The sequence below is a fragment of the Symphalangus syndactylus genome, chromosome 3 (genome assembly GCF_028878055.3).
Source record: "Symphalangus syndactylus isolate Jambi chromosome 3, NHGRI_mSymSyn1-v2.1_pri, whole genome shotgun sequence".
Classification (NCBI taxonomy): Eukaryota; Metazoa; Chordata; class Mammalia; order Primates; family Hylobatidae; genus Symphalangus; species Symphalangus syndactylus.
Window position 1 is genome coordinate 50254424 of NC_072425.2, and position 26879 is coordinate 50281302.

Sequence of the window (26879 nt, forward strand, 5' to 3'; positions counted from 1 at the left end):
TTTATCAGAGACTAGGATTGCAATCCTTGCCTTTTTTTGTTTTCCATTTGCTTGGTAGATCTTCCTCCATCCTTTTATTTTGAGCCTATGTGTGTCTCTGCACATGAGTTGGGTTTCCTGAATACAGCACACTGATGGGTCTTGACTCTTTATCCCATTTGCCAGTCTGTGTCTTTTAATTGGAGCATTTAGTCCATTTACATTTAAAGTTAATATTGTTATGTGTGAATTTGATCCTGTCATTATGATGTTAGCTGGTTATTTTGCTCATTAGTTGATGCAGCTTCTTCCTAGCCTCGATGATCTTTACAATTTGGCATGTTTTTGCAGTGTCTGGTACTGGTTGTTCCTTTCCATGTTTAGTACTTCCTTTAGGAGCTCTTTTAGGGCAAGCCTGGTGGTGACAAAATCTCTCAGCATTTGCTTGTCTGTAAAGTATTTTATTTCTCCTTCATTTATGAAGCTTAGTTTGGCTGGATATGCAATTCTGGGTTGAAAATTCTTTTCTTTAAGAATGTTGAAGGCTGGGCGCGGTGGCTCACGCCTGTAATCCCAGCACTTTGGGAGGCCGAGGCGGGTGGATCACGAGGTCGAGAGATCGAGACCATCCTGGTCAACATGGTGAAACCCCGTCTCTACTAAAAATACAAAAAATTAGCCGGGCGAGGTTGCGGGCACCTGTAGTCCCAGCTACGCGGGAGGCTGAGGCAGGAGAATGGCGTGAACTCCGGGGGGCGGAGCCTGCAGTGAGCCAAGATCGTGCCACTGCACTCCAGCCTGGGTGAAAGAGCGAGACTCCGTCTCAAAAAAAAAAGAAAAAAAAAAGAATGTTGAATATTGGCCCCCACTCTCTTCTGGCTTATAAAGTTTCTGCCAGGAGATCAGCTGTTAGTCTGATGGGCTTCCCTTTGTGGGTAACCCGACCTTTCTCTCTGGCTGCTCTTAACATTTTTTCCTTCATTTCAACTTTGGTGAATCTGACAATTATGTGTCTTGGAGTTGCTCTTCTCAAGGAGTATCTTTGTGGCATTCTCTGTATTTCCTGAATCTGAATGTTGGCCTGCCTTGCTAGATTGGGGAAGTTCTCCTGGATAATATCCTGCAGAGTGTTTTCCAACTTGGTTCCATTCTCCCTGTCACTTTCAGGTACACCAATCAGACATAGATTTGGTCTTTTCACATAGTCCCATATTTCTTGGAGGCTTTGTTCATTTCTTTTTTATTCTTTTTTCTCTAAACTTCCCTTCTCACTTCATTTCATCTTCCATCACTGATACCCTTTCTTCCAGTTGATTGCATCGGCTCCTGAGGCTTCTGCAATCTTCACGTAGTTCTCGAGCCTTGGCTTTCAACTCCAACAGCTCCTTTAAGCACTTCTCTGTATTGGTTATTCTAGTTATACATTCGTCTAAATTTTTTTCAAAGTTTTTAATTTCTTTGCCTTTGGTTTGAATTTCCTCCTGTAGCTTGGAGTAGTTTGATCATCTGAAGCCTTCTTCTCTCAACTCGTCAAAGTCATTCTCCATCCAGCTTTGTTCCATTGCTGGTGAGGAACTGCATTCCTTTGGAGGAGGAGAGGCACTCTGCTTTTCAGAATTTCCTGTTTTTCTGCTCTGTTTTTTTCCCCATCTTTGTGGTTTTATCTACTTGGTCTTTGATGATGGTGATGTACAGATGGGTTTTTGGTGTGGATGTCCTTTCTATTTGTTAGTTTTCCTTTTAACAGACAGGACCCTCAGCTGCAGGTCTGTTGGATTTTGCTAGAGGTCCACTCCAGACCCTGTTTGCCTGGGTCTCAGCAGTGGAGGCTGCAGAAGAGCAGATTTTCGTGAACCGCGAATGCTGCTGCCTGATTGTTCCTCTGGAAGTTTTGTCTCAGAGGAGTACCCGGCTGTGTGAGGTGTCAGTCTGCCCCTACTTGGGGGTGCCTCCCAGTTAGGCTGCTCAGGGGTCAGGGGTCAGGGACCCACTTGAGGAGGCAGTCTGCCCATTCTCAGATCTCAAACTCCATGCTGGGAGAACCACTACTCTCTTCAAAGCTGTCAGACAGGGACATTTAAGTCTGCAGAGGTTACTGCTGTCTTTTTGTTTGTGCCCTGCCCCCAGAGGTGGAGCCTACAGAGGCAGGCAGGCCTCTTTGAGCTGTGGTGGGCTCCACCCAGTTAGAGCTTCCCGGCTGCTTTGTTTACCTAAGCAAGCCTGGGCAATGGTGGGTGCCCCTCCCCCAGCCTCGCTGTCGCCTTGCAGTTTGATCTCAGACTGCTGTGCTTGCTAGCAATCAGCGAGACTCCGTGGGCGTAGGACCCTCTGAGCCAGGTGTGGGATATAATCTCCTGGTGTGCTGTTTTTTAAGCCCGTCGGAAAAGCGCAGTATTAGGGTGGGAGTGACCTGATTTTCCAGGTGCTGTCTGTCACTCCTTTCTTTGACTAGGAAAGGGAACTCCCTGACCTCTTGCACTTCTCGAGTGAGGCAATGCCTCGCCCTGCTTCGGCTCGAGCACGGTGCACTGCACCCATTGTCTTGCGCCGTCTGGCACTCCCTAGTGAGATGAACCCGGTACCTCAGATGGAAATGCAGAAATCACCCATCTTCTGCGTCGCTCACGCTGGAAGCTGTAGACTAGAGCTGTTCCTATTCGGCCATCTTGGCTCCCTCCCCCTTGCTCAGAGATTTTTACAGGGACAAACGCAAAGGAAGGGCCAGAGTGGCCGGTGAGATGGTCACAGTCTATGGGCTGCACAGGATGGAGGAAGCCAGGGAAAAGGCAGGGTGGGCAGCTGGGGTGCAGGGAGAGGCAGGTGCATGCTGGGAGGTCAGACCCTCTCAGTACTGTGGGGGCGTCAGGTGAGGTGGGCTCCAGGTGCACCCTTAGTGCACTGGGCAGGTCTCGGCCCAGGTTCCCTGGACGCTGGCCGAGTGATGTGGTCACTCCCTGGGGAACTGCTGTCGGGCCCCGGCCATCCACCCTGGGCAGTGCTGTCCCATCTCAGGACTGGACTTTCTCAGATCCTGCAGAGGGCACAGCCTCCAGTGCAGGAGGGGCAGCCCCATGGGGCAACCTGAGCTCTCCATGGGCCTGGAGCATCCCCTGCCAGCCCTGCGCTCCCTCTTCTCCCAGGTCCCGCTTTTCCAGTGTCAGCCAGCAGAGGGGCTCTGTCCTCCCTTCCCTATGTGTCTCCTGGGCTGAAACTCGTGGAGGGTTGGGACAGGGATGGTGCTTCCCTCAGGCCCATTTAGGGAGGGGACTGGCTCCCAGCTTGGCACATGTCCTCAGCTCTGCCTTGGTTGCCTTAGAGTGAGAAGGATCAGTCAGTGCCCTGAAGGTAAATGTAGGAGACTGTCCATGCTGTGTGGGAGGCTGGTCTAGGGATGGAGGACTTAACAGGTCCTCCCAGTCTGTCAGGCCTGGGAAGCACTGTCCTGTCTCAGGACTCACAAAGTCCAGTCCTGCAATGGGACGGTGCTGCCAAGGTTGGGTGGCTGGGGCCTGACAGCAGTCCCCCAGGGAGTGACCACATCACACAGGCGGGGTCCAGGGAGCCTGGCCTGAGACCTGCCCAGTGCATTGAGGGTACACCTGGAGCCCACTCCACCTGATACCCCCACAGCCCTTGCAGGGTCTGACCTCCCAGCAGGGTCATTCCCTCATCTGGGGCAGGGGAGTTCACCACCCTCAGCAGCCTCCATGAAGCTGCCCCCCTGGCCCCCCACCTACACATGCACAGAGCTGGAAGGTCTGTCCCCACCGCCACTCCAGAGTGCAAGAAAGGGAGAGGCAGTGGGATGGGGAATGTGCTTCACATGTTGGCTGAGCTAAGAGGGCCCATCTCCATCCCAGCCTTTGTCAGGGAGAGAAGGGGCAGACATCATCTATTCTCCACCAGGATACCCAGGGTCAAGACTTCTCTTACTTCTGAACTCAGGGTCCAGCACTCTCCCACCCAAACTTCCACTATTTTGTGACACATGAAGCTACTTGGCTGTGGCATTTCCTGGAGCCTGCATGGAGATGTTCAGCCCTGTGACATCTCTGCAAACCTTTTCCCTACAGCTGCATAAAGTTTGAGGTAGACAGTAGTAGTGGAAAGATGGGTTGAACCTTATTTCACAGTGGAATCTTCATAGGTTTTTCTCATCTTGTTTTTAGAATTTTTTCTTGTTTGTGTAAAGATGGTGTTATGGAAACGTAAGGTTCAGTGAAGGAACTCAGGATGAAGGTGGGCTTACAGCACCACTGTCAGCATCCCTCCATGTCCTGTCGCTTCTAGAAACCAAGCCCACACCAAGCATGGCACAAATAAAAGCCATCACCCTCTTATGATTAAAAAACCATATATATTGTGGAATATTAAATGTTCTGCATGTACTAACATGAGAGAAAATACTTTTTCTCTACATAGAATTTTTTTCTTGGGGACTTGTTTTTCTCTAGGAAAAGCTAAAAAAGAATTTGTGACTGAATAAATTAGATACCTCCCTGCAGAAGACAGTGCCTTGGACAGTGGTGACGGTGGCTAGAGGCACCGGGTATCTTCGGTCAGTGCTGAGGGGGACTGACTGGGGATACAGCTTTCTTGGGGAGCAAGAGTTGGGGATGTCGCAGGCCCCGTTGCTCATTGTTGCACCAGACACTTTACAAGGGCTGCTGATCTCTGATTTGCCTGTCTCTTTTGGGACAACTCCGGCTCTTGAGAGTGGCTTGTTAACTGCTGGCTGCATAGCTCAGCATTCTGCTGTGTTCTGAGTAGAAGGGGTGCCTGTGGTTGCAGGGAAATCCACAGACTGAGGCTTGAAACTGCTGTTGGTGCTGATTTACCTTCGAGGCATGGTGCGCATGGCAAAGTGACATTTTCTCCTCCAGTATCTGTCCAACTGCCGTCATGAGCAGGAGAATGGCATGAACCTGGGAGGTACATATGTACCCATCCATTCATGTCACCAATCAATCAGGCTTGATTTGGAAACAGCAGAAGATTCTACAGATTTTGGGCACTAGGGATATATTTTAATTCAGCCATGAGGTGTCCTCATAGGTAAACTATTTCCCAAAACAGTTCTCATAATGGGAAGATTTTCATAGCAGTAAGGAGATGAGGCCAACATGACCTCATTTTAGGATAAGTTGTCCTTTTAAATGTTTTAAACAATAAACATGTGTTTTTCTTTTTCTTTTTGAGACAAGAGTCTCATTCTATTGGCCAAGCTGGAGTGCAATGGTGCGATCTTGGCTCCACCTCCTGGGTTCAAGTGATTCTCCTGCCTCAGCCTCCTGAGTAGCTGGGATTACAGGTGCGTGACACCACATGTGGCTAATTTTTGTATTTTCAGTAGAGACAGGTTTTCGCCATGTTGGTCTTGAACTCCTGGCCTCAAGTGATCCACCTGCCTTGACCTAAGACTTTATATCAAATAATTCATTGTGTCATTACTATTGTAGAAAACTCCACTGACTCACTTGGAGTACTGTATAGAAAAGAGTTAACACAGCAGGCCTGAGACTACTATTTTTGCAATGTTCTGCTTGCAAGGAGGGCCTTTGCTGGTATCTGGGAATTGGTTTCCTCAGGACTTTGCCCCATGCACCTCTTCCCTTTGCTGGTATCTGGGAATTGGTTTCCTCAGGACTTTGCCCCATGCACCTCTTCCCTTTGCTGATTTTGCTCTGTGTCATTTAACAAATCTTTCTTAGCCATGACTACTATGATGAGCAGCTGAGTCCTGCGAGTCCTTCTGGTGAACCAACAAACTTAGGGTGCTCCTGGGGACCCCTAACACAGATCCTCATCTTCTAAAACTCATCCTCTGCTTACATCCCCCTGGGAGATGAAGGCCTCAGGATTTGGAAAAGAAGGGAAGTTAATCTTAGAGGTGGAGAAACTTTGACTTGAAAACTGAGTGTGGCCCTCTCTTTTCAGTCACACCATGGACTAGGCAAAGGGCAATGCAGTTCCACCTAAAAAATACCTCTAGTTGAGAAAATGAAACACTGCATAAGATTTTTATTGTTCATAATCTGAAATGTCAAACTGCCATAAAAATCTCATAGGTCATTTAAATCAAAGCTTTAATTGTGAATTCATGAATTTTGCTTTTATACTCTCAACAATGCATTATCAGCCTCAGTTTGAATACTGTCAATTTTATGGGGAATGCATTCTTCTCAAGGGCATCCTCTGCATTCCCCTCCTGCTTCTAAAGGATTTAACTGGAATCTGTCTCCTTACAGCTTCAATCTCTTGGTGCCAGTTCTATTCCCTGGAGTCTCACAGAACGAGTACATGGTGCTATTCCTCAATGAAACCCCCCTGGTCTTTGCCAGCCCGTGTCTTTCTGTCTCATTTTGCATGTGTGTATTTGTGTCTCCTTGCATCTTTCTCCTCTTTGTGGGTATGCCAATTCCTTTTTTTGAGTATCTTTTCCAGGTCTTTCCCCCACTTTCACTTCAGCTGATTATGATACAACTAAGATGATATATTTAATCACTTTTTGTATTTAATGAGCAGAATTTTGTTTACCCTTAATTTCCAAATGAATGGATAAAACATTCACTTTTTGTGATCTTTGATGAATAGTTTTGTGCAACTCAGAGGTTCTTCACACAGAAAGGTTCCTCACCCTTGCTCTTACCCAAAAGTGTCAAGTTGACATATCTTCAATTTCCGATAATGGTGGGAAGGAGGATTTTCCCATAAAAGAAGAGAAGAAACTCAACTTGTTTCAGAGTTTTCTTAAAGGGAAATTTCATCATTTTATAAGAGAAGTTCACCTCCTTTGCTTTTCCCTCTTTATTCCAACCATAGAGAGTACTCACCCAGTGGCAGAGCTTGGGTCAGGTTAGTAGCTGGAGGATCTGTTTCTGGAGGACAGAAAGTCCTCACAGACAGTCCTTCCTCACAGAAGTCCCAACACGATGGGCAGAGCAGGTTTCCATCATGAATCCAGCCATTCATCTGAATATGACGGGGAGGACCTGCCCAGCCTGACTACATAAATATGAAGTATCGTGGACCCAAACCTTCAGACCTTGAGAAGAACAAGAAACCTTCAAACAGAAAAAAAAAAAAAAAAATCAGGTCAGTAAGATTCTAGTATATGAGATTTCTCCTTCAACTATAGAAAAATATGTTAACATTTATTAAAAACATTGGCTATAAAAAGCACAATTTGGAGCGTGGGCATATCTTTAACCTCATATAAAGAGGGTTAAGTTATTTAGGTTCTAAAAGGGTTACACTCTGTGGCAGGAGTTCTTAAACTTTGAGTCTAGCACCTTTTTAAGAATCTGACGGAAGCTATGCACACTTTCCCCCAAAATTAGAAGGGGACACACATACACACAGCTTTTTTTTTTTTTTTTTTTTGAGACAGGGTCTTGCTCTATTGCCCAGGCTGGAATATAGTGGCAATCTCAGCTCACTGCAGTTTTGACTACCCTGGGCTTAGGTGATCTTCCTACCTCAGTCTCCTGAGTAGCTGGGACTATACTGTTACTATAAACAAACTGAGTAACATGTGCCACTATGCCTGGGTAATTTTCATATTTTCTTGTAGAGATGGGGTGCGGGTTTTGTCATGTTGCCCAGGCTGGTCTTGAACTCCTGGACTCAACTGACCCACCCACTTCAGCCTCCCAAAGTGCTAGGACTACAGGTGTGAGCCACTGCACCCAGCCTATACAGATCTTTAAATACAATTTGAATTCACAGAACCCTCAAAGCTAAGTTGTAAAGAATAACATTTCTGTGAATTCCAGTGTCCTTTTACATGTCAGCTTAAATCTCTATCAAACACAAGTCACTCTAAAAGTCACTAAATTTTCTAAGTCAAAAAAAAAAAAAAAAAATGTTTTAGAGACAGGATCTTGTTCTGTCACCCAATCTGGAGTGTAGTGGTGCTATCATAGTTCACTGCAGCCTTAAACTCCCAGGCTCAAATAATCTTCCCCAAGTAGCTGGGACTACAGGTGCATGCCACCATACCCAGCTAATTTAAAAAATTATTTTGTAGAGACAGGGTCTTACTATGCTTGCCCAGGCTGGTCTCAAACTCCTGGGCTCAAGTGATTCCCCCTGCCTTGGTGTCTCAAAGTGCTAGGATTGAAGGTGTGAGCCACTGCACCCAGCCATAAGTCAAATTTTGTTTGGGGTTTGAAAGTATAAAAATAACATTTTATAAATTGGAATAAATTTATAAATTTATAATAAATTTTTATAATTTATAGAAATAACATGTAAATTTATTATAAACAAGAATACAGCATAGAAACGCAGAACAGTAAATTTCTTCATTCTTTCTCCCTATCCCAAATCCTCTGTGCAGTCACCGTAATTTTATCTAGACTTTGTCTTTAAAGGCTAGACTCACATCTCATCTGCAAGTGATGGTTAATGAAATCGGTTTTTAAAAGCAAAAGCAAACACATTACTGCTAACTTTTAAAACATTTAGAAATAGTAATTATTTTAATTTGAATTTAAATTTTTTTTTTTTTTTGAGACCGGGTCTCACTCTGTTGCCCAGGCTGGAATGGCGTGATCTCAACTCACAGCAACCTCTGCCTCCTGGGTTCAAGCAATTCTCATGCCTCAGCCTCCTGAGTAGCTGGGACTACAGGCGTGCACTACCATGCCCAGCTAATTTTTGTATTTTTAGTAGAGACGGGGGTTCACCATGTTGACCAGGCTGGTCTTGAACTCCTGACTTCAGGTGATCTGCCCACCTCAGCCTCCCAAAGTGCTGGGATTACAGGCGTGAGCCACTGCACCCAGCCAAAAATTTAACTGTTAAAAAAAAATCTCAAAGTTGTTTTCTACAAAGACTTCACATTCAATTATACTATTGCACTTTAAATATTTCTGAAACTTCTCTCTTGGAACTACCTTCCAAGTCAGTGTATGCTTCTGAACCTGTCTGATGGTAGCAAATTTTTACTTGGCAAGTAGATGCAATTTTTGCAAATAGCCCAAAGTTGCCCAGAACCAAGTCCAGTAAAGGTAGTTGACTAAACTGGTTAATAGAAGGTGTGATGCAAAATTACTGAGATTGATTTACTTTAGTGACTATTAAACTACTTCTACAGATAATTTCAAAAGAAGAGTTCAAAGTATATTTGAAGTCATTTTGAAATAAGTCTATCATCAGTTAAGTTAAAATGGAGTCATTTTTAAATACCTCTATCATTTAAGTTGAAATATATCACTCTTTCAAAAATTTGTTTTAAGCTCTCACAAAAACAATGAAGTGTGACCTCTTCTGTAAGTGTATCGTTCAATGATCCACATCAAGTAAGCATCACCACAGCTTCAGTGCAATGTCATCATTCTTTAAAGTGAGACTTGATTGAGCACTGTGGTTGGTGCTAAAAGGGATACCAAAAAAGTACCTGATACAGTGCCTGCCCTCTAGCAGTTTCAACTGAGGAAAGATGAGTAGGATATATTTTTTTTCAGCCAGGTACAGTGGCTCACACTTGTAATCCCAGCACTTTGGGACACCAAGGGAGGGGGATAACCTGAGGTCAGGAGTTTGAGACCAGCCTGGCCAACCTGGTGAAACCCCACCTCTACTAAAAATACAAAAATCAGCCAGGCGTAATGGTGGACACCTGTATTCCCAGCTACTCGAGTGGCTGCGGCATGAGAATCGCTTGAACCCGGAGGCAGAGGTTGCAGTGAGCCGAGATCCCATCACTGCACTCCAGCCTGGGTGACAGAGTGAGACTCTGTCTCAAAAATAATAATAATAATAAATATTTTTTTCTAAAATATTAACAGTATTTTGAAATTAGAAGAAAAAGCAGAAAATGAACAGTACCATACTATTTTATGGTTAAGAGTCAATAAATGATAGAAACAAGAATAAATATTAGAAAGCTTCATGGAAGAAAAAGCATTTATATCCTAAGGGTATACACAGGATATGAATCACTACAAGGTAGATGTTATGGGTTGGGAAGCAGAATGTACATAGCTTAGAGATGAGAATTACATGAGAGTGTTGATAGGACAAGAGGAAAACTCCTTTGCTGAAGTTGAAGTACTATCATTGTGGAATTCTGGGAATTAAGCGTGGGCAGGAGGGTAGATGTACAAGTAGCAGACATAACAGACTCAAGAAAGCTGTCAAAATCCAGCAGCAGGTGGCTGGGTGCGGTGGCTCACGCCTGTAATCCCAGCACTTTGGGAGGCTGAGGCGGGTGGATCACAAGGTCAGGAGATCCAGACCTTCCTGGCTAACACAGTGAAACCCCGTCTCTACTAAAAATACAAAAAAATTAGCCGGGTGTAGTAGCGGGTGCCTGTGGTTCCAGCTACTTGGGAGGCTGAGGCAGGAGAACGGCGTGAACCCGGGAGGTGGAGCTTGCAGTGAGCCAAGATCGCACCACTGCACTCCAGCCTGGGTGACGGAGCGAGACTCCGTCTCAAAAAAAAAAAAAAAAAATCCAGCAACAGGAAAAGCCAAGAAGAAACCTGATTTGCACTGCAGAACACAAAGACACAAAGAAGGCTTAGGACTGCCCACACCTGGTACCAAGAAGTGAGAGCTACAATTAAAAGGATTAGATTAAAATCTATTTCAGAAACAGATCCCAGCATTCCTCTCCCTTGCTACGAGCGGCTGGATCACTGTTTCTTCTGAACCCTGCTGATACAGTTTGGGTATCTGTACACTCCAAATCTTCTGCTGAAATGTGATTCCCAGTGTTGGAGGTGGGACCTAGTGGGAGGTGTTTGGGTCATGGGGACGGATCCCTCATGAATAGCTTGGTGCCCTCCCCTCAGTAACATATTCCCTGGAGATCTGGTTGTTAAGGAGATCGGGACCTCCCTCCTCTCTCTTGTTCCCTATGTGACAAGCCTGCTCCCACACTTTGCCTTCAGCCATGATTGTAAGCTTCCTGAGGCCATCACCAGAAGCCAATGCCAGCACTATGCTTCTTCTAGTCTGCAGAACCATAAGCCAAGATAAACCTCTTTTCTTTATAAATTACCCAGCCTCAGATATTCCCTTATAGCAACACAAAGACTAATACACCAGCATACTGGAGGTTTATATTTTGGAAAGGGTAAAACAGAGTTTTTCTGTTCTAGGGGAAACCAAGTACAGGTGAGAGCTGGGATGCCGTCATGAAAATAAGGACTCCAAGTTTACAGGTTAAATATTGAGACTACTTAGCATTCAAAATCGACTTAGTTCTTCGAACTCTCACAGCTATGCATATAGACTCCAGGCAGGATATTGGCAGTTTCTCTGACAACTCTGATCACTCAAAAGGGAAACCCTCCAAGACACAGCTATCAAAGGTTTTGTGAGGAAAGAGTCCTATAGTGAAGACCGCAGTCAACAAGCCCTATGTGCGTGCTCACAGCTTCCAAATTGGCTTCCAGTCACTTTTTTTTTTTTTTTGAGACGGAGTCTCACTCTATCAATCACCCAAGCTGGAGTGCAGTGGCACCATCTCGGCTCACTGCAACCTCCACCTCCTGGGTTCAAGTGATTCTTGTGCCTCAGCCTCCTATGTAGCTGGGATTACAGGCACCCACCACCACATCTGGCTAATTTTTGTATTTTTAGTAGACGAGCGGTTTTCAAAAAGTTGGCCAGGCTGGTCTCGAACTCCTGACCTCAAATGATCTGCCCGCCTTGGCCTCCCAAAGTGCTGGGATTACAGGCATGAGCCACCATGCCAGGCCCCAGTCACTTCTTGAATATGAAGAGGCTGTTTGTTAAAAATAGAATCAACCCATTAAATTTTAGAATAGTGGTGGTTGTGGCAGGTGGGGATGTGGCATGAGATGTTAAAATTAAGAATTTACCAGCTCCCAGAGAAGAAAGAAAAAGGATTCTGGCAATCAAAACTCAGAATGACATTGAGAGTTAGCATACAAAGGAAAAATACTTTCAGAATTCTGATGGAAAATAATTTTTTTTTCCTGCATCCAATCACCCATTAGGAAAATAATTTTCAAAAAGAAAGCTATACCCACCCAAGCTATTGAAGGATAGCAGAACACGCTACCCCAAAATATGCTATTTTGGCATCAAGGTTTCAAGCTAAAGGGACTTAAACACAGCAGACCCAACAAGACTGTTCTGAACACCCCCTTTCCTCCTGAAAGCAGAAGATAAAATTCCCACATGTCCTTCCTTTTCCAGGAGAAAAGAAACATTCTTATCACCAATATAGGGAGTTGAAGCCAAATAATTTTGTACAAACAAACAGACCTTCTTAAAGTAATTCTTATCTTCCTTTAGCACCCCTCCCATATATTTTACTTTTCCATAATTGTCCCCCTTTGTTCAACGTAGTATAGAAGCATACAGGTTTTACCACTTTGAGAGTCTTCATTTACTCATGTGGGTGGGCTCCTGTGTCATGTAAAACTTACCTTAAATAAATGTGTATGTTTTCCTCCTGTTCATCTGGCTTATGCCTATTTCATTCTCAGGCCTGGCTGAAGACCCTGAGAGCAGAGGTGAAGTTCTGCCTTCCCACGCTATCAGCAGGTATCACAGTAGAACAGTGATGCTTTCAGACACGCAAGGTCTCAACATTTTTCTCTGTCACATACTCCTCAAAAATCCACTAGAAGATATGTTCCATTAATATTTTTAAAATTCCAAAAAATTCCAAAAAATAATGTGACACAAAATCCATGAAGTAGGGGATCCAATACAAGAGAGAGGCAGAGGGACCTCCAGGATGATCCTCATTCGAGATCCCAAGATGACAGCTGTGCTGCCAATCTGAAGATTACATAATCGAGATTAGCACAGGCCAGAAATGTTCAGAAGAGATTTCCTCAAGATGAAATCGATAGAATACGTCAAGTATCTGGTTGTAGTGAAAGGAGATGAGCCCAAATGGGAGACGATGCTATTTTGGCATAAAGGTTTCAAGCTAAAGGGACTTAAACACAGCAGACCCCCCAAGACTTAAATTAGTGCTAAATACAAAGAAAACTCCGCAGCCTGGCTCTGAGTAACAAAACCCTGCTTCCATCTCAGCAACCGTGCACACCACCCTTCCTCCCACGCTAGAAAGTCGCCCCCAGATTCTTAAGTTGGAAGATTTGGTTTCCATGACAACAGACTTGAGCTGGCAGAATGGATTACCTGGCTCTGGGAGGCTCCGCAGCGCGGAGGAAGCCACATACCCTTGCTGACCAGCCAGATAACCCCAGTAGCTCTGTCTTTGCGTTCTTGAGTCCTTCCGGGTAGTTCCCCTTTTAAGTCCCCCTTCACCCCCAGCTCCTAAATCCAGAGAAAACAAAATACTGGGGAGAACTGGAGAAGTAATCATTGCATACTACAAGGCTGCACGTTTGCCTAGACCTAGTAATGTAAACAGTGAATACATATTTATCCACAATCACCACTGGGAGGATGGGGAAACAAGAAGTATACAATGGGGAAATAGGAAGTGAACACAGCAAGAGGAGGAGGTGAACAAACTAAATTCTTATTTTCCAAAGTCAACAGCTAATATTATTTGAAATTCAAATCTTATGAAAGAATAACATAAGCTTTTTAAAAATAAGAAAGCAGGTGGGGTGCAGTGGCTCATGCCTGTAATCCCAATACTTTGGGGGGCAGAGGCGGGTGGATCACTTGAGGTCAGGATTTCAAGACCAGCCTGGCCAACATGGTGAAATCCTGTCTCTACTAAAAATAGAAAATCTAGCTGGGCATGGTGGTAGGTGCCTATAATCCCAGCTACTTGGGAGGCTGAGGTAGGAGAATCACTTGAACCAGGCAAGTGGAGGTTGCAGTGAGCCGAGAGATCATGCCACCTACATTCCAGCCTGGCCAACAGACCAAGACTCCATCTCAAAAAAGTAATAAAAATAAGAAAGCAAATAGTAAGTCTCCCCTGACTCCTCCACCCACAACAAAACAACAACTAAGAATTGAAAGCAAAGACTCTGGGAAGAAGTAATAAATGTTAGGGAATTAATACCAGAGGCTCTAGTTTTTTTGGTTGTTTGTTTTTTTGAGTTAGAGTCTCACCCTGTCACCCAGGCTGGACTGCATGGTGCGATCTTGGCTCACCGCAACCTTCACCTCCTGGGTTCAAGCAACTCTCCTACCTCAGCCTCCTGAGTAGCTAGGACTACAGGCATACGGCCACCATGCCCAGCTAATTTTTGTATTTTTAGTAGAGACAGTGTTTCACCATGTTGCCCAGGCTGGTCTCAAACTCCTGACTCAAGTGATCGCCTCAGCCACCCAAAGTGCTGGGATATAGGCATAAGCCACAGTGCCTGGCTTGAGGCTGTAGTTTTTTGAAAGCAGACAACAAATTTGACTCAAACTATTTGCATGTATAAAATTTTAAAAGGATCAATGTGGTTATCGAAGTAAGATGAGAGGAGGGAAATTAGTTAGGAAACTGAAATGATAACAGCTTAAACTATGAAGGTAAACTTAAAATAGATATAAGAGATTTCAATAGGAGAGCAATCTAAAGACTTAGTCTTTATTGATCTGTCTTTATAGAACAGAGAGTAGAAAACAATCATTCTGGTTTCTAATTATAGAGACTGGGACCAGTGCTGGAAGCAGCATAGCTGAAATGCAGAGTTGTTGGGAGAGGGATCATAAACTGGAGAAATGAGTGACTGAAAGACAGGGCTGGAAAAAGGCTTTTCCTGTACCCTGTACATTCTTTTGCATCTTTTGAATTTTTCACCATGTGAATTGCTTATTTAATAAATATATAAATTACTTTAAAAATTTATATTAAAAGGTGCCATCAGCACAAAAGGTAATGTGATAAGGTCCATGATCTCAGTTTCATCAGGGAAAAACATGTTAAGAACACAGAGTTGACACGAAAACATAAGCTTCAAGGTCTGTTTTATATGGAGATAATACAGTCTCCCTTGGAAGTATTTCACCTGAAGTATTTCATCCCACTTTTTATTTCATTTATTCTTATTTATGTTAGTCTTAGCAATTATTTAGCCACAAACAGCCAATCTTTAACTCATAACAAAGCCCATTTCAATAATTCGTTTATGGACACATATCATACAGGTGTCAAAGCTCACAGAATGTAAAACACCAAGAGTCAACCCTAATGTGAATATGGACTTTGGAAAATGATGTAGGTTCATCGATTGTACCCAAAATACCTCTGTGGTGCAGGATGGTGACAGTGGGGTAGCCCAAATGTGTGTGGAGCAGGGTAATATGGGAACTCTCTGTACCTTCTGCTCAAATTTCCTGTGAACCTAAAATTGCTCTAAAAAATAAAGTCTATTAATAATAATAAAAAGGAAACCTCAAAATAACACCAAAAACCCCTCAACAAAAAATAAAACCTAGTTTGGTAGTTCCTAAAAAAGCTAAACATAGAAATGTCATGTGATACAGCAATTCTACTCCTGAGTAGATACCCAAAAGGACAGAAAACAGGGACTCAGACAGGGACTAAGCCAGTGTTTGCTGCAGCAATATCCCAATAGCCAAGAGGTGGATGAAAACAATCTAAGGGTCTATCAACTGATAGATGGAGAAACAAAATGTGACATATCCATACAATGGAGTACTATTCAGACACAAAAAGGAATACAGTTCTGATACATGCTACAATGTGGATGAACTCTGAGAACATCATGCTAAGTGAAAGAAGTCAGATACAAAAGGACATATTGTATGATTCTACTTATAAGGACTGTCTAGATTAGGCAAATCCACAGAAGGTAGAATAGATGTTGTCAGGGGCTGGGGGAGGAGGAATGGGGAGTTATTGTTTAGTGAGTACAGAGTTTCAGTTTGGGATAATGAAAAATTGTGAGATAGTGGCGATGTGCACAACAACACCAATGTATTTAATGCCACGTAACTGTACGTGTAAAAACTGTTAAAATGGAAATATTTGTGTTATATATATTTTGCCACAATTTTAAGAAAAAAAAAAAAAAGCTCAGTGATCCCTCCCTTTCTCCTTTGCCCTTCCTCAAAAGTAATTACATCCAAAGCCGTTAAGTGAGGCAAGGTAGGTGATCTGCATGGAGAGGCAAGGGGAGGTGTGCGACCTGGAGGTCACGCAGAGTTGGCAGGGTGAGGAGGGTAATGGGAGTGAGAGAAAGTGGATGGGATGTGGACAGATCAAATAAGTAAAGGAGCTGGATTTCTCACTGTTGGTTAAAGGGAGTACAAATATGAAAAGGTGGAAAACTAAAATAAATCCTTTGGTGTGAGACAAGGTCTCACACCAATGGAATCAAACCAACCCTACTGATGCAAACTCATGGTTATACACACACATACACACACACACACACACACGACAGCAAACTGATACATATACATGTATTTCCTAGCTTACTAAGAGGGCCTGATAAACTGGTATTCCCATTCCCAACTGCTATTCCCAATAGCAATCAACAGTATAATTAGCACCCAGATCTTAGTCTCTAAATACCACACTCCACTAAAAGTAACCAAAGATCTTTGGAGAAATGGTTAATTCCACGTCAGGGGCAGACAAAGAACGAAGTGAGCTTAGAATATGTTGTGATAGACAGAAAAGAAATATTCGGCCAGGCATGGTGGCTCATGCTGGTAATCCTGGCACTTTGGGAGGCCAAGGTGGGAGATCAGTTGAAGCCAGGAGTTTGAGACCAGCCTGGCCAACATGGAGAAACCCTGTCTCTACTAAAAATACAAAAATTAGCTGGGTGTGGTGGCACACACCTGTGATTCCAGCTGTGCAGAAGGCTGAGGCACAAGAATCGCTGGAACCAGGGAGGTGGAGGTTCCAGTGAGCCAAGATTGAGCCACTGCACTCCAGCCTGGGTGACAGAGTGAGACCCTGTCTCAAAAAAGAAAAAAGAAGTTAATTTTACATAAATTGTATGGTATGTGAAATCTATCTTGATAGTGCTATTACCAGGTCAGGCAAAGTGGCTCATGTCTGTAGTCCCAGCACTTTGGGAGGCTGAGGCATGAATCACATGAGCCCAGGAGTTCAAGACCAGCCTGAGTAGCACGGCAAAACCCTGTCTCTACAGAAAATAAGAAAAATTACCCAGGTGTGGTGGTGTGCACCTATAGTTCCAGCTACTCAGGTGGCTGACATGGGAGAATCACCTAAGCCTGGGAGTTCACAGCTGCAGTGAGCCATGATCATGCTATCGCCTCTAGCCTGGGTGACAGAGCAAAACCCTGTCTCCGAAAAAAAAAAAAAAAAAAAAAAAGCAAGCAGTTATAGAAAATGGTGAATTTTGTAAGTAACTTTAATGATAAGAGTTAAATATCTAGTTACAAAGTCCTTTTAGCTCCTGCAGCTGAAATGGCACAAAGAATGCTTATTCTTCATTTCTCAGGTTTACACTCTCCTCCCTGACATCCATTTGTAGGGTATAGAATATTCATTAAGTTGGATGCTCCTAAGTCACAGAATGGCTACATCCTTATAAGTTCTTAATAAGGTGACGCAGTCATTTAATATCAGATGTGCAAATAAGATAACTAAGGAAACAGTAGACAAGGCATGGTGGCCTGCATCTATAATCCCAGCACTTTGGGAGGCCAAGGCAGGATTGCTAGGGCCCAGAAGTTCTAAACTAGCCTGGGCAACATAGTGAGAACTCTTCTCTACAAAAAATAAAAAAATTAGTCAGGTGTGTGGTGCACACCTGTAGTGCCTCAGCTACTCAGAAGGCTGAGGTGGGAAGGTCGCTTGAGCCCAGGAGCTAGAGGATACAGTGAGCCGTGACTGCACCAGCACTCCAGCCTGGCTGACAGAGCAAGATCCTGTCTCAAAAAAAAAAAAAAAGAAAGAAACAACAAATTGTAGTTTGCCCTTTTTGGATTTCCAATTACAAAGAGAAAAAAAAATCCTGTTATTAATTATTTTTTCTTTATTTTTTTAGAGACAGGGTCTCACTTTGTTGCCTAGGATGGTTTCAAACTCCCGGGCTCAAGTATACTCCTGCCTCAGCCTCCCAAAGGGCTGGGATTACAGGTGTGAGCCACCACGTCCAGCCTCGTTTACTAATTCTTATAACCCATGTGGTCCTCAAACCTTCGAAATAAAATTGTACGTTTTTTCTATTACAAAGTAATATTTGCTCAAAAACAAAATTACATATTTACCATTATTTCCTCAGAATATATGCCCAGAAGTAACATTATAGCAATTATATATATATATATATATATATATATTTTTTTTTTTTTTTTTTTTTTTGAGATGGAGTCTTGCTCTTTTGCCCAGGCTGGAGTGCAGTGGCGCAATCTCGGCTCACTGCAAGCTCCGCCTCCCGGGTTCACGCCATTCTCCTGCCTCAGCTTCTCCGAGTAGCTGGGACTACAGGCGCCCGCCACCACGCCCGGCTAATTTTTTGTATATATATATTTTTTTAAATAAAGAGGCAATTTTTTCTCAAAGAAATGACAATATTTTCATAAAACATGAGCATCCAAACTAGTATTTACATAAACAAAATAAGTTAAAGTATTGATCAGTAAATTCATGACATAATATGAAAATATAACTCAAAATATAAAACCATGAAAGAGATAAAATTCCATAATAGTTGGTGTAACTAAAAACAAACATATAAGCTTACCTGATAACATCCGCTCCCCCAGTCTGGGTAACTCAGCTTCTTCTCACACTTTTCCATAACAAATGCTGATTTCTGAATTAGACAAACTGAGTGAGGTCCACACTTTTCAGCACCATAGTTCTTAAAAATTTCTGAGGCAAACAAGAAAAGTCTCCTTAAAAATTGGCTTTTGGCTCAAAGAACAAGAAATTGAAGCATTCCATTTTTATGATTAAAAGTTGCTTTAAAAATCAAACATGTTTCGTGGAAATTTTAAGTTTAAAAAATTAGCATAGACAGGATTCCAAACTCACACTAGGTTCTCAATAAAGGAATTAATGGGAGAAAATTACTGTATCAGACACACAAGGGAATAAAACTGGGCCCAAAGTTTTCTAGGTTAAACATATAGAAGAACTAGCACTAAGAATCATTAGATCACTAGATACCATGGTAAGAATCATCTTCACTGGTGGTCTAAATAGGAAGCACCTCCAAATGACCCACGATAGGACGAGGCCAAGAGATTTATATAACGAAGACTTTTGGGGTGTTGCAACTTTTGCAAAACTTTCTTGTATCTTCAACTTGTGTCACCTCCTGGATGTCCACAGATATTAGGTTGGTGCAGAAGTAATTGAAGTTTTTGCATTACTTTAATGGCAAAACCGCAATTACTCTTGCACCAACCTAGTAACATGCTGATCTAATCTCACATTAAGCACAAACCTGCAGAAGTACAGGGTGGAAATAAAGACCTCTAAATATCTAATGGACAAAGGGACAAAGCTCTTAAACCCTAGCAATAATTTGTTTATTTTTGGAAAGTAGAGAGTTCAATTAGCCCATTTTGAAATATTATACAGATAAGTGTTTTATGTCACTTTTGATAAATCTTAATTGTATAAGCTAAGAAAAAATGCAAATTAGAATAAAACAGAATTCTTTGCTTCTTTTTTTTTTTTTTTTTTTTTTGAGACGGAGTCTCGCTCTGTCACCCAGGCTGGAGTGCAGTGGTGCAATCTCGGCTCACTGCAAGCTCCGCCTCCCAGGTTCACGCCATTCTCCTGCCTCAGCCTCTCTGAGTAGCTGGGACTACAGGCGCCCGCCACCACGCCCGGCTAATTTTTTTGTGTTTTTAGTAGAGACGGGGTTTCACCGTGGTCTCGATCTCCTGACCTCGTGATCCGCCCGCCTCGGCCTCCCAAAGTGCTGGGATTACAAGCGTGAGCCACCGCGCCCGGCCTCTTTACTTCTTTTATTTATGAGTTTCGGAGTCTTTGAAAAGTATAGTAATCAGTGTCTAAAATAAGGTTCAGGGCTGGACGTGGTGGCTCACGCCTGTAATTCCAACACTAGGCGGCAGAGGAGGGAGGATTGCTTGAGGCCAGGAGTTTGAGGCCAGCCTGGGTAACATAGCGAGCCCCGTTTCTATAAAAAATTTTAAAAATTAGTCAGGTGTGGAGGTGCATGCCTGTAGTCCTGGCTTTGGGGAGTCTGAGGCAGGAAAATCACTTGAGCCCAGGAGTTACAGGTTACAGTGAGCCATGATGGTCCCACTACATTCCAACCTGGGTGACAGAGTGAGATCCTGTCTAAAACATAATAATAAAACAGAGTTTAGCAAACTACAACCCTCAGGCCAAATCCTGGCACACTCATTCATTTACATATTGTCTGTAACTGCTTTCAGACTGTAACAGCAGGGGTGAATAGTTGAATCATGAAGCTACAGAGACTTTATGACCCACAAAGCCCGAAATATTTATAATCTTTCCCTTTACAAAAAAAAGTTTGCCAACTCCAGCTCTAAAACAATAACATGTGATAGTATATCTTTGGCAAATCCATAACTGACAGATTCATGCATTTCTTTTGCTTTAATATGGAACTGCTGAATAGTTATAAATTGTTAGGTTATATATATATATATATATATTTGAGATGGGGTCTCACTCCATGCTGGAGTGTAATGGCCTGATCTTGGCTCAGTGCAACCCCCGCCTCCCAGGCTGCTTAAGCAATCCTCCGGCCTCATCCTCCTGCGTAGCTGGGACCACAAGTGTGCACCATCATACCTGGCTAATATTTTGTATTTTTCATAGAGACGGGGTTTCACTATGTTGCTCAGCTGGCCTCGACCTCCTGAGCTCAAGCAATTCACTTGCCTTGGCCTCCCAAAGTGCTGCCATTACAGGCATTGAGCCACTGCGCCTGGCCAGGACATTTATCAAAAAGATGGGGAAAAATGACTGCAGGAATCCAGTTACATCTGCCAGGCTTAAGAGTAAAAGGTAAAAATACAAAAATTTAGAATTTAAATGCCTTAGTCTGTAATAAAGTATGGAATGGGGGTGGGGGTTTGGAGACTAGGTTAAAACTTCTGATGAACACAGAGAGAAAAACTACTTACTGCTCTTTATTACATCAGATGTGAGAATATTTATGTTTACAAAGGTAATTAGTATGAACTATAACTACTATTGCAGAATACACAATTGCCATAGTGTTTATTCCTTTGGTGTATTCATTTATATGTATTAAGAGGAAACAAATAATATGGTAATATATCTTACTGGCCATGAGACAAGAATATTATTTTCATATCTGAAGAGTGACATGTTGCTTCTAACTTACGTTAAAATGCACATTCCCCACGAGAGGAAAAAACAGCTTATCTAAGGTATTCTAATAAAAAGAGTCTGGCATTGGAGGATCTTGCACTGACACCAATTACCTATATCACTTAGTATCTATCCACTGATCTGGGAAATCTACTTATCTGGGTAATATCTTCCTTATGTTTCTCATCATGTTTTTAGAATAATAAAATGGTAAGAATGAAAGTACTTTGCAAATGAAAAGGGCCATGCAGATATAAGGTATGACTTAAATACAGTGTGTGTGCATGCATACACTAATAATACCTTATATGGGTCAGACACAGTTCTAAGCACTTACTACATTAATTCATTTAATTCTCACAACTCTGTAAATATTGTCTCCATTGTACAGATGAAGAAACAGGCAGAGAAAAGTAACTTCTTACATATGGATAGCAGCTGAACTATAAAGCAAATTCAGACAGTTCTGCTCTAGGGTCTGTGCCCTTAACTACTATTTTAAGATTGCTAATATATAATTTTAATATGTATATAACTGTTGGGAACAGGCCCCCCAAAATCTGGCCATAAACTAGCCCCAAAATTGGCCATAAACAGAATCTCTGCAGCACTGTGAAATGTTCATGATGGCCATAACACCCATGCTGGAAGATTGTGGGTTTATGGGAATGAGGGCAAGGAACACCTGGCCCACTCAGAGTGGAAAACCACTTAAAGGCATTCTTAAGCCACAAACAATAGCATGAGCAATTTTTGCCTTAAGGACATGCTCCTGCTGCAGTTAACTACCCCAACCTATTCCTTTAATTCGGCCCATCCCTTCCTTTCCCATAAGGGATACTTTTAGTTAATTTAATATCTATAGAAACAATGCTAATGACTGGCTTGCTGTTAATAAATACGTGGGTAAATCTCTGTTCAGGACTCTCAGCTCTGAAGGCTGTGAGACCCCTGATTTCACACTTTACACCTCTATATTTCTCTGTGTGTGTCTTTAATTCCTCTAGCACTGCTGAGTTAGGGTCTCCCCAACCGAGCTGATCTTGGCGTATAACACTTCATTTCACTAGCCAACTAACCTGGTTGATTTTCCAATATTCTACAATCTGAGCTGAGCTGATATTCACCACTTAAATGCCAACTGAATTCCTGATTGAAAGGGCAAGAGTCAGCAATTTCCACGGAGCCGCCATAATAAGGCAAATCTTCTGCAGGTATTCCACTGAGTTCATCAAAGCATTACAAAAAAAAATTGAGAAGACAAGAAAGTAAGAAACACTCTGTATAAACAAAAGGGAGTGCACAGGTAATTTCTTGCAACTCTCTATTGCTATATAACACAGATATTAATGTACCTTTCTTCATCAACTGCACCAAATAAAGAAGACAGTAATATACCACCAGCAGAGTATTTTAAGGTTGCTGTAGTTTTACAAATAAGCAAGGTAAATAAATTAGTTTAAGTTATGTATTACCATGGCAAATTAGACTAATGTTTTAAAATAATGAAATAGTTTTAATTACACTGAGCAAAAAGAAGTTTTAAGACTTGACAAAACACAGAACTAATGCATAAAATTACAACATTTTAAATATATTTTTCAAGTGTTTTTAGGAGACAGTTTATGTGTTGTTTTGACAAACTTGAAAAGTCTGGCCAAAAAATAGTGAAACCCCGTCTTTACTAAAAAAAAAAAAAAAAAAAAATAAGCTGGGCATGGTGGCACACACCTGTAGTCCCAAAATAAAAATAAAATAATTTTATGTGTTTTCACACCCCTGGATGCACTAGATAAATTTTTAAAGATGTCACATTTTCCACCAACCTATTGAGTTATATTACTATGCCTATGAATACAGTTGCTATTTTATGGTGTCTGAAGCATTCAGTGAGCTCATAAATATGTGAAGGAAGCTCAAAATTCAGTAGCTTTATTTTAAATTAGCTTCTGAGACATCATTTCTGACAAAAGGTTCCTTTGTAAATGGCAGGTAAAGTTGAGGCTTTTCAAAGATGGCTTTGGCAATAAGAAACGTAAAGGTCATGGCCGGGCGCAGTGGCTCACGTCTGTAATCCCAACACTTTGGAAGGCTGAGGCAGGTGGATCACTTGAGGTCAGGAGTTCGAGACCAGCCTGGCCAACATGACGATAACCCTGTCTCTACTACAAATACAAAAATTAGCCAGACATGTTGGCTCACACCTGTAATCCCAGCACTTTGAGAGGCCAAGGCAGATGGAAGGCCAGGAGTTTGAGACCAGCCTGGGCAACATGGCAAAACCCTATCTCTACTAAAAATACAAAAATTTGCCAGGCATGGTGGCTTGCACCCGTAATCCCAGCTACTCGGGAGGCTGAGGCATGAGAATCACTTGAACCTGGGAAGGGGAGGCTGCAGTGAGCCGAGATGGTGCCACTGCACTCTGGCCTGAGCGACAGAGCAAGACACTGTCTCGAAAAAAAAAAAAAAAGATGAAAAGAAACGTAAAGGTCAAATCAGAGATCCTGACTAGACACATGGGAGCATTTCCTTAATCTTTCAGATCCCACGAATCAAATCTTTTCTAAAGCACAGCTTCCAAGTCTTCAATTAATTGGATTAGAGTACTTAAGTTATTTTCTTTAAAGATTTTTTTTTCTGTCTAAATTAGAGGAATTTAAATAGCAAGACTTTGGAAACAATTAGAAAACATAAACAGGTAAAAATAGATCAAATATTCAAATTCTTTTTGCCATTATTATAAGACATTGCTAGATTTTAACTAAGTGCTATCAATTAGGACATTATAAAGAAATGGAAGCATTATTTCATTTTTTCTAACTTTTGGAAAACAGGGCCTTATAAATTGAGAAACTTAAGAGAATTTACTGTTTTTATTAAAATGGAGACTACTTTTGAAAAGCTGATTCCTAAAATTGTGCCCTAAACCAGTTTTACCTGGTATTCCTGTGGTGAAGGTTTAGGAAACTTCTGCAAATTACACACTGCAACTGCTCTCTGGTCCTGTCTGCAAGTTAACTGCAGTGGGTTACTTCTGAGAGTTTCACAATAAGGGCTCAGCAACTGCCTCCTGCAAACAAAGAAAAATACCATGGTATTAAATTTTAAAGAAAATATTGCAAGTCCATTATACAGCCAACAAATGGAATTCCAGATCCTGGCCTAAAAATACAAACCTTCATAATTAACAAATGGGATTCTCAGGAAGAGATGGAGGTAATGTCCTCTCTGCCCTGCAGCTACAAAGAGTGAAATTTTTTCTGTTCAATAATCTAGCTTAAGGAATCATATTTGACAATCTGTTTAACTGACCACTGTCACAAGACAATCTTATTTTCCTGTGCAAAATAAAGATTGCGTGAATATTCCTAATTGTTACCAATTTGTTTTGTTCCATTAAATGTAATCTTCAGAGTATAATTTGAAAAATGGGCCTTGTAAATTATCAAAAGGTATCAGAATCTGTTGCACTGTCTTGCAGAAATAACCTTCAAACAAAACTGTAATTCTCAGCAGTCATCAAATTGACAATTTACAATATAAAAAATATATTATGTCATAATAGCAATTTTATAAATAAAATCTCGATATTCTTAAATAATAGAAATCCTATTAATACTGGTCTACCAAATTGTAATAGTATCACTGACAATTTTCCTCTTCTTTCACATATTTCTTAAGCAAAAAAAGCCTGTATTAAATATTTCTTATTTTAAGGAAAATTGATGACTTGTCTTATTTAAATGAACACGGTTTATCAGTAATATATCTTACAGCTTCCTAAGATAAAACATGTAAAATACTTACCACAATCTTCAGCAAATTTGAAGTAGCACAGTGTAACAGGAAAGCAAAGATTTTGAAGTCATCACACAGGTCTGGGTTCAAACACCAGTACCAGCCACACTTCTGTGGAATTTACTTAACTTTCCTGAGCTTCAACTACAAAGCACTCAATGCCTAGCACATACAAGTTACTCAATAAATGTAATTTCTGTGGTTTATACCATTTTAATAAAATCTTCATATAGGGCAATATTTTAACTTCCCATGATAAAGCTTCCAATGAATATGGAAGTTCATATTCCAATAGTTCTTAATCAGTTACTTTCTTGATACCATGAAAGTCATTTCCCTTTGTTTCTAAAACCAAAAGGTGTATTATATTTACTTTAAATTATATGAAATGAGTTTTAGCTAAATGAATAAAGAGGCAAAAAGAAGTTAAAAGTTAGTGATTTTAAACATCCCAAAGTTAGAACTGTCTAAGATTCATGGCTTAAACATTCCAGAGAAGCACGGTCAAGAGAGCTGGAAAAGATCTATATATGTGCTATCCAGTATGGTAGCCACATATCATGTATGTTACCTGAAAGGCGAACAGTTAACTGAGGAACTAAATTTTAAATGTTGGCCATTCTCCTGCCTCAGCCTCCCGAGTAGCTGGGATTACAGGCACCCGCCACCACGCCCAGCTAATTTTTTGTATTTTTAGTAGAGATGGGGTTTCACCATGTTAGCCAGGATGGTCTCGATCTCCTGACCTCGTAATCTGTCCGCCTCGGCCTCCCAAATTGCTGGGATTACAGGCGTGAGCCATTGCGCCTGGCCATCACTCGTAAATTTATTAAAACAAAAAACATACAATGCTAGCGACTGGCTCTTACCACAGTCATGATTTAATTAGTAACTTCGGTATGGAGAGTTTTTAAAGTTCTCTAGGTGATTTTCATAAGCAGCAAAATTTGAGAACCACTAACCGGCAGATAAAGTTGTAGTGCTGAGGTTAACAAGCCGGCCCCAGAGTGGCTGCAGGTGCTTCCCGCTACTGCCTATTATTTTCACATTTGGGTTATAAATGTGGTCAGAGGTCAGACTCCTTAGTAGAAACTACAAGTGATTTAAATTGCTTTAGGACCTGACCCAGGTAAGAAAAGATGAGAATAATATTTTTTCTTTTTTTTGAGACAGGGTCTTGCTCTGTCAAACACAGTGGAGTGCAGTGGTATGATCACAGCTCACTGCAGCTGTGACCTCCTGGGCTCAAGGGATCCTCCCACCACAGCCCCCAAGTAGCTGGCACTACAGGGCCATGCCACCATGCCAGGCTAATTTTTTTACTTTGTAGAGATGGGGGTCATCGTACATTGCCCAGGCAGGTCTCAAACTCCTGGGCTCAAGCAATCTTTTCTCTTCCCAAAGTGCTGGGATTACAGTTGTGAGCCACCACACCTGGCACACCCCAGGGAATTATTTTAAAATATAAAAATAGAAATGTAAGTACCACTTCTGATTCCTGGAAGATGGAGTAGATATGCTTTTTCTTATTCCTCCCTCTAAGTACTACTAAAAACGTAGACATTGTAAATTAAAGAAATATAAGAAGACTCTGAAGGGTAGTCTAGAGAAGTCAGACTAGTTAGGGAATTTAGGACTCAAAAGACTGATATGGTAGTAAATTCTCTCAACAACTGACAGACCAACTAGGCAGGAAATCAGCAAGGATATAGAAGGACTTAACACCATCAACCAACAGGAGGTAATTAACATTTATACAACACTCCACCCAACATCAGAATGTACATTCTTTTCAAGTGCCCATGAAACATATATCAAGATTGGCAGGGCACGGTGGCTCACGCTTGTAATCCCAGCACTTTGGGTGGCCGAGGCGGCCGGATCACCTGAG

The 26879-nt window shown here is 42.0% G+C and overlaps 1 pseudogene; it reads right to left on the reverse strand.

Annotated features, from left to right (window-relative positions):
- LOC134736190 (leishmanolysin-like peptidase) overlaps nt 1-24345 on the reverse strand; it is a 45438-nt pseudogene extending 21093 nt beyond the window's left edge.
- Nucleotides 24346-26879: the final 2534 nt, after the last annotated feature.